A 15,099-nucleotide genomic window follows, 5' to 3' on the forward strand; every position below is an offset into this window, starting at 1 on the left:
AGACTTTCTGATGCAAAGCTGCTGAGGATAGGTTCGCGTACCTTTAGGTAAGGGTTGAATATGTGGAACTGAATACCCCAGCATCAAATGCGTCGTATTTAGTATCGTGTAACTTTTTGGTGGAGTTTTTGTTCTGCATTACACCTTATAATAGCATATGACAGATCATGTCCCTCGGGACAACCTTTAGAGGAGGGCATACATGGTCAATGTTTCTTAAGTAAACCTTTAGCAATTCCTTGCATGTTCGGACAAAATCTTAGTTACTTTTCGTAAGACATAAAGTGCTGAATGAAAAGTCAAAGATGATATGTTGTGGTTTACTATTGCTTTGTGTGAGCCGAATCCTACTGATTTACTCTTTCATTTACACATTACATGCACCATATCTCGATGAAGGAAACTTCCTTGGCAATAGGAGATTCGAGAGCATCTTTTGTAATTCGAGCTTACCAAACAAAATAAATAGACTTATATGGTGTGTCTCCCACAGCACAGTAGTGAGCAAGTGAGACCCATCGACTATTATAGGGCCCGTTAATTAGTTGGACTTTTGATTTGAGCCGGCCTCGAACTCGAGTGGCATACGAAACAATTCAGCTTGGGATTTGTTCGGCTCGAGCTTAGAGAGTTGGAGCAGGGCTTAGCTAAGCTTGAGCCAAGGTTCAGCTAGATCTTGACCAAAATGACTTCCATCCTTTACAATGCATCTTGAATCCAATTAATCGCTATGCACCACGTCAATAGACTTCCAAGTCGAAATTTGAAAAAGAAAATGTCTTATGTATTATTGCTTAATGAGTTGGCTAGATATGATAATCTCAAAATTTTTTAGTCTACCTAATAACCTCTTCTTGTGCCTTACAGGAAACATAAAGCGGAGCCCAAATGTAGGCCCTATATTTTTATTAACTATGGTTCTCAACGTAAAAGGCTACTGTGCTTTGATCTTGTTACCAACTAGGCCTTCATTTCTCGGCATGTTTTATCCAACCAACATCATTTTCTATTTGAAGGGACATTTGAACGGGAGGTGAATTCATGGATTAAAGGCAGTCGAGATCCGTCCATGACTAACAATAGATCCTTTGATCCACCATCTTGCTAGCCCTCAAAATTGTGCATCAACTTCCTATTATGCTTCCGAATTTGCCTATCTCGCCTTCAGTGAGTCAAACTAAACAGCAGCATGACACGAGTCATTACAATCAAGTCACCACGTCTAAGCCTAAGGCTTCCTCCACCTTCGATTGTTACAATGTACCACATGGTGACCCGAAGCATCAATGGCACTCTGATGATTTTCTTCAATGTCTGGTATTTGAACCACATGGTAACCCGAGGCATGAATGGCACTCAGATGCATGTTTTTTACAAGAGAGAAGATTACTCAATTGGGTGGCCACAACATTTATCTAAGCGGATTGCCCAAGCATGTTGCCAAGTGAACCCGGACCCATCCGGTTCACTTCAGTTAGCTGACCGGCAATATTGTGTGCAACATGCATGCGTGAACATGTACCAAGATACCCAAATTCTCTTTCAGCGAAAGCTGGAATTGATGACCTAAGACAACAGCAATAAGCCCATTGCATCTGAGGTCCAACTGGAAATGGCCGGCCGGTGGACATAGTCAAGCTAAACCAGCCATAGTTGGGTCAATCAGGCACATAAATATGATGATACCTAGGCACAACTCGAGCGATAAACGTGGACACGACACAAGACTAGGCTGTCACACCCGACGAGTTGTGTTGCTTGTGGGGTTCAGCAAGAAATAAACTTGACGTTCAACTGCCCCTCAATGACTACTAAAATTGCCGGAGAGAATTGTTTTAGCTTACTGTACCTTGGTTGATTTAAAAAAATTACGGGAAAAAGATATCTCGACTTACGCCCTAGTATGAACTCGTCCGACATATATCTGTTGAAGAGCATCAAGCTTCCTTCCCATTAAGGAAAACTCTACAGCAGTCCCAAGGGGCGCCATAGTTCAACCGGGCAGCAGGGCGGTTCACGTTTAATGGGTTCGAGGCACAAAATCATGTGTCCACTATTACTTTCTGGTGTCAGTAAATGGTGGCAAGTTCGCCATTTGAATTGAAAGGTATATCATACGTCTACCCAAGACATAAAACAAGAGAAAACTTTGAAGGCCTAAAACACAAATATCAATATTTTATTTTGAAGGAGAATTTCCTATTACATAAAGCCACGATGAAGTCTAAACTCATCAGTGTCAATGCCCTTAGTAGTCTGATCTCATGAGTGTCAGTATTTTAGCTGGTGTTTGCTGGGCGGTTGAAACGTTTTCAAGCATGGTTTTCCTTATTTAGACTTTCAACAGCACAAACACAAAAATACTTTTAGTTTGGTGTACTATTTTTTTTTTCTTCCAATTAAAGAAGCATTTTGAGCCATTTCCAAAATCAATCAGAGTTTAAGAACCCTATAACTTGTAGTATATTTCGACTGAAAAGATATTTGCGCTACGATGGACACACATTGAACTTTGTTGCAACGTCTTTTAAATACCATTTACACATTATGGCGTATGGTAGATCGTGTCCCTTGCCATGATCTTTAGAGTGAGACATAGTTAATGTTTTTTAAGTAAATCTTTGGCGGTTCTTGCCATGCTAGGAGCAAATGTTACTTTCCGTAAACCAAAAAGAACTAAATGGGAAAAAAAAAAATCACAGATGTTGTTTTACGGTTTAGAGTATTCCATCGTATGAGACGAATCCTACTCATTAACTCCATTCATAACTCAGCAGTTGTGAAAATTAAATGTATGGAGAGCTCGAGAAGGAAACCTCCTTATGGCAGATTAAAGGAGAGCTGACGGCATCTTTTACAGAGACCCACACACCAAACAAAACAAATAGACTTAAATGGTGTCATTCTCTCCCAGAGGCTAGAGCATGAGCGAGACCCATCTACTATGATAGGCTGGGCCCATTACGTTGCTTAAGAGGAGTGGCAGCTCCTATACGCTTAGATCATATCTGTAAAGTTAGGTTGCAAAAAGAACTGTTCAATAATTAAGTTTAATGAGTCTAGATTTTGCCTCTTATTCAAATATGCTGGTTTCGGTCAATTTTCATATATATATATATATATATATATATATATATTAGTGATTGGTATAAGGCGATTAAGTTTTTTTTCCCCTTTTCGTGAATGGAAGGAAAATAACATCAGAAGCCTTCTTCATCTTTGCTTCCATTGCTGTCAAGAGTACTACTGACGATCTCGCACTTTTTTCAGGGACTGTTGTACGTATAATCACCATACGTAAATGCATAAATATATTTAACCTTTAGTAATTAGTATATATTATCATGTTAATGTGTATCAGCGACAGTATCCGACCCTGTACATATGTTTCTTACAATCCATTGACCAAACTATAGTTTTTGATCATTCTACTTCAGTATGGTTCGTTCAGGTTTTTGAAGCTTGAAAATCAACGGCTGCCCATGCATCCAAAATGTTAAAAAGTGCACTATGAAGGTGATCGCAGCGATAAAATTATCATGCCGTATTGATGCATCGATAGAGCTTTGGGGTAACTGATGATCTTGAATCACCATACGTAAATGCATAAATATATTTAACCTTTAGTAATTAGTATATATTATCATGTTAATGTGTATCAGCGACAGTATCCGACCCTGTACATATGTTTCTTACAATCCATTGTCCAAACTATAGTTTTTGATCATTCTACTTCAGTATGGTTCGTTCAGGTTTTTGAAGCTTGAAAATCAACGGCTGCCCATGCATCCAAAATGTTAAAAAGTGCACTATGAAGGTGATCGCAGCGATAAAATTATCATGCCGTATTGATGCATCGATAGAGCTTTGGGGTAACTGATGATCTTGAATCACCATACGTAAATGCATAAATATATTTAACCTTTAGTAATTAGTATATATTATCATGTTAATGTGTATCAGCGACAGTATCCGACCCTGTACATATGTTTCTTACAATCCATTGACCAAACTATAGTTTTTGATCATTCTACTTCAGTATGGTTCGTTCAGGTTTTTGAAGCTTGAAAATCAACGGCTGCCCATGCATCCAAAATGTTAAAAAGTGCACTATGAAGGTGATCGCAGCGATAAAATTATCATGCCGTATTGATGCATCAATAGAGCTTTGGGGTAACTGATGATCTTGAACTAAGGAAAAGTAGAAAGGAAATGAAGGGAATGTAAAGGTTGAAGGGAAATAAGATGAACTTGATTTACAACTAAAAAGAAACAAATGAAATTAACTAGAGAAAATGTTACATTTAGAGCTTTTACAATCGAGCCTTGGGTTATAATTTAAATAGAGAAAGGTGGATCATAGATATACATCCAGTTACATGGATCTGAACAGAACCTAGATCTAGTTACACGAATATGGATTCTAATGTATGGATCCATGCACGAGACCTCATAAATAGTTGGTGAATTGACTGCCACCAATCAAAATAAATATGCTTTATTGGTACCCTTCTCTCCCATAGCAGCAACACAGGATAATGAGCAAGCGAGCGAGTCTGGGCCCAGTACTAGACGCTGTTGCACTATAGAATGAGCGGCTTCCGTTCCACATGAGCATCTTTTGTGGGTCACGAACATCCTCCTGAGGCGTGAACTAATAAATAGAAATGACAGGCATATGGACACCACGGATATAGAGTGAAAGGTAGAAATTAAGCAATCAAAATCGTGATATTGTTCATCACATGTTAAAAAACTAGTTGTGATCGCTTAACATGAGCAGGCTCATGATTGACTCATCTTGCGGGTGTGTGGGGTGTGGTGCTTGTTAGCATAATTACAGGGATTGCCTCCATTTCTTAGGAAGGTGTATCCAATCACAGCCTTTCCTTTATCACTGTTTCCATACCATTCATTTCCTTTTTTCATCAAAGGAATAGTTATGAGAATTCTGCGTGATTCTCTTACCATAATCTGGTAAGACCTGTTGAGGATTCATCCTCTCTATCCTATATCAAAGAAAATAAAGGAGAGCTCCCTTTCTCGTGGATGTAGGAATTAGAATGCCGAACCACGTACATGCTTTAGTATTGCTGTGTTCCCTTTCTTTATATCTCGTTTTTTAACATGGTATCAGGTTATTGAAAGGGATTCTTGTCTACTGTCTGCCTCTACCTCTAGTTCACGTTTTTCTGATTCCTAGCAACTCCAGACATGACGCCAACAGGCAGAGTTTATTCGAAGGGAGTGAGGCCGGCAAGCAGAATTTATCTCCCCATCTTCCAAAATTGGGGATTCCTTTGTTCTGTCTTGCTATCAAATATCAAAGAAGATCACAACAAACAGGGAACCCATCTTCCAAGATTGGGGATTCCTGTTGATCTGCTTTGCTATCAAAGGAGAGAAAAAAAAAGGGGGAAAAACAGGGAATATCCTGCGTCGTTTTTTTCCCACAGCAACCTAATTCGCCGTGAAGATTTGGCAGGCGGCACGACTGCAAGTCGAGGATTCGGAGTACCTCTAAGCGAGAACTCACCGTGAGATTAGGCAGACGCTTCATCGTCTGTCTCCCATCACAGCGTCACCACTCCACCGCCCGCAGACACTTCATCGTCGGCCTCCCATCACAGAACCGAGAGCGCCGCTCCTGCCCGCCTGGTGGAACCTCGCCGCTGGCTCGAACCTCGCCGCCCCTACAAGAGAGCGGTATCCACCTTCGCCGGGTGAAGTCGCCGCCGGCTCCTAACGTCGAACGGGAAAGCATTCTAAGCGGTGGAGTGCCCTTCTTCATTCTTACATCGCCCCTTTCAGTTCTCCTGTTTCTTTATTGTCGAGAGGAGGAATTTTTTTTACCATCCGAAACAGGGCATATTAACTTTGCTTTAGGGCATATTAAATTTGCTTTTATGGCTAGCATTCAAACCTAAGTTACCTGAGTCTGAGTGCGTCTGAGTGCGGGGTGTCGGTGCGGGGAGTCTGAGTGCGAGGTGGTGCGGGTGTGGGTGCGGGTGTGGGTGCGGGTGCCGGTGCATTTTAAAAAATTTAAGTGCAGCCGTACGGGAAGACTATTTATTATTATAATTATTAATATATAATAATAATATATATGACAAAATTATCTCTAAACTATAAAATTATTAAATATCAAAATCAAAATTACAATTTTCTCCATTCCTTTCTTTCTTAATAAGGAGGAAGGGGGCAAAGCGTTCAGTAAGAAGGGTTATTCTTATAACAGTTTTGGTTTTGGATAAGTTAAATTAGATCAAAATCCAAATCCAGACCCAAACTATATGACTCGACCGACCGGTTCCTTTTCCTCGTAAATCCAAATCCAGACCCAAACTATATGACTCGACCGACCGGTTCCTTTTCCTCGTCTTCCTCTTCCTCGTCTTCCTCTCTAATCTCTATCTCCCTCTTCCTTGCCCTCTCAATCTCACATTCCACAAGTGAGCATTGACACAGAGAAGAAGAGGAAAGAGCAGTGGCGGCGGGCGGTGCAGCACGGCGGCGCTAGGTATTCCTCCCGTCCTCACCTCTCTTCCTCCCTCTCCCATCCGTTTCCCCATTTCCTCCCGTCCTCACCTCCCTTCCTCCCTCTTCCATCCGTTTCCTCCTTTCCTCCCGTCCTCACCTCCCTCTCCCATCCGTTTTCCCATTTCCTCCCGTCCTCACCTCTCTTCCTCCTTTGCTCTCCCTCTCCCTTTTCCCCAAATCGTCCCTTTCTCCCCCCGGGTGCGGTTTGGGTGCGGGCTCCTCATCGGGTGCTGATTGGGTGCGCACCCGCACCCGAACCCGCACCCGCATCTCTTCGGTGCGGGTGCGAGCTCAAAGGAAACGCACCTAGGTGACACACATTCAAATTGGAGCTGCTGAAGGAGACGAAAATTCCAGACGATTAAAATCATCTTATCAACATGACAATACATTAAGAAACACGTCCATTCTCCTCAATGGTGCAAACTATTTAAGTTGGGCCAAGGCTGCACGTCTATTTCTCAATGGAAGATCTAAAACAGGATAAATCAACAGAAAAATCCAGCAGCCTGCATCTAATGATCCTAGGTATGAGGAATGGGAGTCGGAGAATGATATGGTCATGTATTGGTTAATAAATTATATGGAACCATCTATAGCTAACATGTTCATGTATCAAGATATCGTCTAAGGCATTTGGGAGTCGATGAAAGAACTTTTCAGCGAGCACAAAATAATCTTGCTCGTATATATCAAATTCAATGTGAGATTGCTAATCTCACGGTGGGAAACAAAGATATTCAACTTTATATCGGGCATCTTCGCGGTCTCTTCGATGAACTTCTTCAATACCGACCCGCCACATCGGATCCCGATATCTTCAAACAACGGTTCGAAGAAGATAAAATTTTCAAAGTGTTAGCTGGTCTCACTGACGACTTTGAAACCTTGTGCAGTCAAATCCTGAACTCTTCTCCTCTTCCAACATTCAACACTGTCTGCCAAATCATTCAAAGAGAAGTATCCAGGAGAAGAGTCATGAATTCATCCACCAAAGATGAAGTTGCAAGTGAAAACTCTGAGAAAATGGTGTATGTTTCTCGCACCCAAGAAGGACAGAGACGCAGACCAAACAATATGAGACCACGCAGCAAGATGAAGTGCACTCATTGCAAAAAGATCGATCACACCCGTGAACGATGCTGGGAGATCATAGGGAGACCCGAGAAGGAGAAACCAACCACATCTTTGAAGGAGATCAATGCGGCAAATTTGGTTACCAAGGACGATTTGGAAATTTTTTTTCAAAAGTTCTCCAAGACCAATCTCGTCTCCTCTCAACCTGTCAATGAAAGCTCTGAAGGTAAGACGATGACTTTTCTTTCTATGACAAAAAATAACACTTGGTTATTGACTCTGGGGCAACCGATCATATGACTAGCGAATCATCTACACTTAATGAATTTGTAAAAGATTATAAACAGTCTGTATTCACTGCTGATGGGTCATCCATAAACGTCGAAGGTGCTGGAAAAATGACGTTTTTTTGGAAATAAAAAATCCACAGTTCTCCTTATTCCAAAACTTGCTGCAAATTTAAATTCAATTAGTAAGATTACTCAAGGTCACAATTGTTTGGCAATTTTTTCTCCCAATGACATGACGTTTTAGGAACTGATCTCGAAGAAAGTGATTGGTAAGGGTCATCTCCAGAGAGGATTATATGTTCTAGACGATGATTGTTTTAGCCTTCTCACCAACAGCCAACAAAACTCTGAGTACCGGATATGGCATTCTAGATTGGGGCCAGATATGGCATTCTAGATTGGGGCATATTTCAAATCAGAGCATCAAACAACTTATTCCTCACCTCACCACAGAAGATTGGGCGTGCGACGCGTGTGAGTTCTCAAAATTCACTAGACTTCCTTTTCAATCATGTGCAGAAAGATCTTTAGAAATGTTTGATCTTATACACTCTGATGTATGGGGGCCGGCTCCTGAGATCTCTCATACCGGATATAGATATTATGTTTCTTTTATTGACGATATGACTCATGTAACTTGGATTTATTTCCTCAAAAATAAAAGCGAAGTACCCGATATATTTGAAGAGTTCTATAATCTCATTTATACTCAGTACGGAATCAAGATAAAGAAACTTCGTTCCAATAATGGTGGAGAGTATGTTAATGACTATCTTAAAGAGTTTATGTGAAAAAAGGGCATACAACCCCAATATATGTGTGCTGGAACCCCTCACCAAAATGGTGTTGCAGAGAGGAAAAATCGTCAACTTTTAAACATCGCTCGTGCCCTCATGATACACATGATTGTACCACAAAAATATTGGAATGAAGCCATTGGTACCGCCTGCTACTTATCCAATCGGATTCCTAATTCTAGCATTGATGGAAAGGTACCTCTTGAACTCCTCCTCAAACGGCCGATCTCCATTAGACATCTCAAAGTCTTCGGGTGCAAGTGTTATGTCCATGTGCAGGAAAAATTCAGAAATAAATTTCAGAAACGTGCAGTTAAAGGGATTTTTTTGGGATATTCCAGCAAAAAACATAGCTACCGATGCCTTGATCCCATTACAAACAAGATGATGGTCTCACGAGATGTAAATTTTTACGAGTCTGAAAAATACTTTGAAAATATACAATAGAAAGAGAATTCTTCTCAACCCACCAATGAAATCAGCAACATCTCTTGCCCCTTGACTAACATCTTTAATCAAGTACCTCACCGGCAAATCAATGACGTAAACTAACCTTTGCAGATTCAAGAAGCAACTGGTGAAAGAGGAAATCAAACTCCTACCTTGGACGACACTGATATTCCTCAAGTTAGACCTTCTTCACGTCAATGTAGGCTTTCGGTCAGGTTAAGTGATTACTATACCTATCTTGTCACTGACAATATTCATTCTATTGAAAAGTATTTGTCTTTTGACGGATTGCCAGAGCAGTATAAATCTTATGTTCATGCAACCTACAAACTCGAAGAACCGAAAAATTTTGATGAAGCTAGCAAAGATGTCAGATGGATAGATGCCATGAAAGAAGAACTTAGAGCTCATGAAAAAAATCGTACGTGGGAATTTGTCCTTTGTCTGGAGTAAAAGAAATTGGTTGGATGCAAATGGATCTACAAAATTAAATTCAAAAGCAATGGAGAAGTAGACCGATACCAAGCGCGACTTGTTGCAAAGGGATTCACTCAGACTGAGGGTATTGACTACACAGAGACTTTTGCTCCGGTAGCAAAAATGAATACAGTAAGGGCTCTTCTTGCTGTTGCTTCCATAAAACGATGGAGTTTCTTGCAACTTGACATTAAAAATGCCTTTTTTCATGGCGAATTGAGTGAAGAAATATTCATGCATGTTCCAGAAGGTGTCACAAGCAAACCTGATCACGTGTGTAGACTAAAAAAGGCTCTGTATGGTCTCAAACAATCGCCTCGCACGTGGTTCTCTCGTCTTAGCCTTGCTCTCAATAAGTATGGCTTCAAACAAGGTAGAACAGATTATACTATGTTCACAGCCACTCGAAATGACAAGGTAACTATCCTGCTCGTATATGTTGATGATATTATACTTACTGGAGATGATACCGAGTACATACATATGATAAAGAAGTATCTCAACAAAGAATATGAAATCAAGGATCTGGGAACTCTTCGATACTTTCTTGGAATTGAAGTCGCTCACTCCAATAGAGGAGTTTTTATTTGTCAACCGAAATACATCATTGATCTTCTAAAAAAAACAGGTTATCTAGGCTCAAAAGCTGTAGAGACGTCTCTTGAGACAAATTGCAAGCTGAAGAAAGAAGAAGGCAACATTGTCGAAAATGTAGAAAGTTTTCAGAAACTTGTCGGCAAACTTATATATCTTACAGTCACTCGTCCAGATATAACATACACAGTCATCCTTATCAGTCAATTTACGCATAGACCAAGGTTTAGCCATGTCGAGGCAACACATAGAATACTGAGATACTTAAAGGGTAGTCCAGGTAAGGGCATTTTGATGAAACGAAATCATTCCCTTACCATATCTGGGTACTGCGACGCCGACTGGGCCGGAGATCAACATCAGGATACTGCACATTTATTGGGGAAAATCTTGTAACGTGGAAAAGCAAGAAACAAACTGTTGTGGCACGGTCAAGTGCTGAAGCCGAATAGAGAGCTATGGCAGTATGCACATGTGAACTCATTTGGATCAAAGCTCTTCTCAAGGATATGAATTTGGATATAAGGGAATCGATGGAACTGAAGTGCGATAACATGACAGCTATTCATATTGGGGCAAATCCTGTATTCCACGAGCGAACCAAACATATTGAAGTTGATTGTCATTTTGTTCGAGAAAAAATTCGGGATCACACTATTCGTACTTCACATGTTAGAAGTGAGAATCAGTTGGCTAACGTCTTCACCAAGAGTCTGGGAAAAGGAAAGCATAAGTATATGATCGACAAGTTGGGACAGATTGATATCTGTCTACCAACTTGAGTTTGAGATTGTTAGCATAACTACAGGGATTGCCTCCATTTCTTAGGAAGGTGAATCCAATCACAGCCTTTCCTTTATCACTGTTTCCATGCCATTCATTTCCTTTTTTCATCAAAAGAACAGTTATGAGAACCATAATCTGGTCTTGTACTCTATAAATTGAGGATTCATCCTCTCTATCCTGTATCAAAGAAAATAAAGGAGAGCTCACTTTCTCGTGGACGTAGGCATTAGAATGCCGAACCACGTACATGCTTGAGTATTGCTGTGTTCCCTTTCTTTATATCTCTTTTTTTAACAGTGCTGGTGTTTGAATTCTCCCAAACATTTTCAAACTCGAGTTTTGGCTATTACGCGAACGCTACTTTGAAGATTTTACTGCTGCTTGAAAGAAAGATCAGGTCTCTCTTAAATTTTCGCTTCGATCATGAACATACCAAAAAATTAATCAACCCTGGAATGTGCTAATTAAGGAAAAACAGAAACGTCTTTAGTTGAGATACATATATATAAGAAACCCAACACTTTAGAAGCAGTGATATTATTTAACCCCAGTGTCCATTGAAAGCCACCACTTTGCTCGCAGTGATCTTATACAAACCACACTGGCCACAGACTTATAGACAACAACTGCAAACAAAGGTTCCAAGAACTTTTCAACAAAACATGCTACCAAGTTGTAAATGAATAGATCACTGCTAGCTACTGCAGTCATGGAGGATGACGAATCTTCGCTCTGGAGACGTGTAGGCTGGACTAACGAGAGAGGATGAGTTGCATGCATTCTGGGTAGCAGTATTCCTTCTTCCTCCTCTTGATTATTGAGGAAGTGCTGGATTTTTCTGATCATGATCTGCCGCCTCCACGTCTGCCATGGGCGCAAACTCAGTGCCCTCCTTGCTCCTCGCCCTTGAATTGGTCAGCACTGGGCACCTCCTTTTCTTCACCATCGCAGCAAGGAGGTGGCGGTACGCTGTATGCAGTGACCGGGGACGATACGGGAGAAGGGGGTGCGTACTCATAACCTTGGGGAGGAATGGAACTTATCATCAGTACATAACATTATTACCATTAGTAAGTTACATTAGTTCAATTATAATCTTTCGCCATACAGGGTTATTTTAATTTTCTTAGTTAAGGAACTGTCTCGGTTGGGGTCCTGACAAAAGGCTCAGCGAAGCCACTTAACCTTACCCATTTCTTTGCTCTGCCCCCTGTGAGGTCTTGAGCATTTGATTGCCCAATTAGAGCGCCCCTTTACCTCTTTCATATTTCCCACTTATTTTCTGGCCTATATAGTCAATTTGGTCTAATGGCAAAATTTCACATGAAATTGAATAAACATATGAAATGCATGGAGATTATAAAAATGTCACAAAGATCCAAGTATTCTTTTCCAAGCAATGCTGCTAGGGCAGGGGCCCCTCCCCTTTATCCAAATTAGAGAGTGAAAGAATGACAGAATTCAATTAAACAAGCAAAAACAAAGATGTAAAATTGTTTAATTTTGTAAAACAAAAATGACAGCTGACATCTACAAATCAAAGAGCAATATGTTTTCAATGAAGAAACGACTCTCGATATTACTCATAGATTTTAAAAATTTAACAATTAGTTAACCTGGAGAGCAGGAACATGGACTCACTAACCTTGTTTCTTTACCATTAATTCTCGTGCAAAAGCTTGGGAGAAGAGCATCAAGACAAGCACCAAGAGGATGGAAAAAGAAGAACGATTTGGCGCCATCTCTAAGGGGATAAGAGAGGGAGATGAAGTTTAAGAAGGCAAAAGGAAAGAAAGGGAGGGAGAGAGTTTCTTGTGATTGGAATGCAATCCTCTTGGGCTATTTATAGTGTACAGAGACTAGAAAGGGCTCAAGGCAAGTGGGCTTGTTCAACCCGAGCTAGCCTTGGGGTCAGGCTCATAAATATGACGCAGACACAACTCTCGAGATAAAGTCATACCACGGAAGATTAGGTTGCCACACACCAAAAGTGATTGTGTTGAGGATGGAGGGAAGGGCCTTTCAACTAGGCGGCGGTATGAATGGGGGAAGGTGGAACCTTCGGCTTTCAACTGCGTATTTATTGTCAACAAACACATATTGAGACTTTTTCCCCCATCTAGAATAAGCATTTGTGGGTTTTCCTTGTTAAACCTTGGCTTAACCACCATATAACATGAATCTGAAGAAATATTAGTGTTACATATAACATACATTGAACTTTGTACGCCCAATGCCTAAGTACCTTTTGGACATAAGAAACAGTCAGCTTGGTGGTTTCATATGTCACATCCAAAAGAAAAACTGTGATCGTCAACAAAAGATAGAGACAAAGGGCTGTCACAATCACATTTAACTTATACCTTTTTTGGCTAACTTAATTAACCATGTCATATTGCAACTGCAAGCAGAAACCTTTGCAAATGAATATGTGAAAACAGTTTTTTACTTGTTTTCCTGTAGATATGTTTCATTTTGTAGTAATGAAGGTCGGCAAGACCTATCGCTCAGCAGCTTGCTTCGGAACACGTCAAAACAGTTCCCTACTGTGGTTTTGGTGTCATTCACTTGGATTAATCAGATTACCCTCTTCCTTCGGAACTAAGAACATGAATATCTCATGAGTTTTCCCCCTGATTACTGTTAATAGGTTCAATATATATATATATATATATATATATATATATATATATATATATATATGTCGAGAGAGAGTGGAAAAGGGGGAACGACGCTTCGGCGCCTTCTCCAAGGCCACGGAGAAATAGAGAAAGATAGAGAGCCCCGGCTGATAAAATCAGAACTGATCAATTCAAACTTGAGATTTGGTGCAAGTTGTCATGACTGGCTGTATTATAGTGCGGGAAATTAAGCAAAATATGAAAAGTTATAATTAAGAATCAAGAAAAAGGCCTCCTCACAAGCAAAGGCAGAAAAAAGGAAAAGAAGAGAGAGGGAGCGAAATGCAGAGGGACTGGGAAAGATTAAAGATGGAGATTAAGGGAGGGAGAGAGATCTAGAGAGTTTTCACTGAAAGGGATCTATTACAGGCCGGTGGACTTAGTCAAGCCAGGCCAGCCATTGCATGGGTGAGGCACATAAATATGATGATAATTATAACTCTTGTGATGAAAGCTGGGAAATTAGATGCCGCTGGATTTAGTCAAGCCAGCCAGCCGTCGCATGGGTGAGGCACATAAATATGATGATAAGCACAGCTCTTGGGAGGAAAACTGGGACATTAGAGACTTAGAGACCGGTGGACTTAGTCAAGCCAAGCCAGCCATCGCATGGGCCAGGCACATAAATAATTGAATAATTCTTCTTTGATTGAGCCATGCACAATCTTGAGACGCTTATGGAATTCAGATCTGCTTAATGTAGTCACATTAACATTTCCCCAACAAAGCAAGTTCCTGCGCAATACTGAACTGTCAGCTCCATGACATATCTAATCCATGTAGAGAAGGAGATGTCAAAGTTCTACTGATCTACTAACTGTTTCACCTGCTTAACAAATGGCCGAAGAAATTTTTGCAAATATATATCAAATTTTCTGCTGGACTTGATTAAGAAGGAGAGAGGACCCATCATGAACTTTCGGTCCAAAACTTAATGTCAACACCATCACCTAGTTTCCAAGACACTAGGTAGTTGACAACCTACCATTCCCAGTTAATGAACAAATGAGACTCATCAACTGTTCTACACCCTATAGAATGAGTGGCTCCTATATGACATAGTTAATTGTTTATGGATATTAAAGGTATATGTCATAGTCACAGAAAACTAGTTTTTTTATATATTTTACACTTTTTGAATTTAAATTAGTTTTAAATTACTTTTTAAACAGACAAAATAGATAGTGCAAAGATTCAATGGGTATTGCCCACTGGAGCTAGTATTCGAATCCGCCCACAAGGCTTCTCCTTCCCTTGTCCGGACCCTAAGTTTTAGGGTTGCGTCCCCTCAGCCACCCCAAAACTATTGTACAGGGAGGGAGAGGAATCTGAAGAGGATTTAAATTGTGATTCTCAATAAATGGGGTTGGAGCCCACTTATTTTTTATTGAACCACTTAAGCCCGAC

General features: G+C 40.5%; 2 long non-coding RNA genes across 2 annotated transcripts; both read right to left on the bottom strand.

Moving 5' to 3' along the window:
* Positions 1 to 4,251: 4,251 nt before the first annotated feature.
* Positions 4,252 to 5,862, bottom strand: LOC116264476 (uncharacterized). The gene is made up of 2 exons (XR_004174853.2): positions 5,537 to 5,862; positions 4,252 to 4,642 (listed from the first exon to the last, which is right to left on the bottom strand). It is a non-coding gene; the product is annotated as an uncharacterized LOC116264476 (long non-coding RNA).
* Positions 5,863 to 11,475: 5,613 nt separating this feature from the next.
* On the bottom strand, positions 11,476 to 12,821 carry LOC126410554 (uncharacterized). Its single transcript, XR_007574753.1, has 2 exons — positions 12,657 to 12,821; positions 11,476 to 12,032 (listed from the first exon to the last, which is right to left on the bottom strand). It is a non-coding gene; the product is annotated as an uncharacterized LOC126410554 (long non-coding RNA).
* Positions 12,822 to 15,099: the final 2,278 nt, after the last annotated feature.

This window comes from Nymphaea colorata, chromosome 11 (assembly GCF_008831285.2).
Source record: "Nymphaea colorata isolate Beijing-Zhang1983 chromosome 11, ASM883128v2, whole genome shotgun sequence".
Lineage (NCBI taxonomy): Eukaryota > Viridiplantae > Streptophyta > Magnoliopsida > Nymphaeales > Nymphaeaceae > Nymphaea > Nymphaea colorata.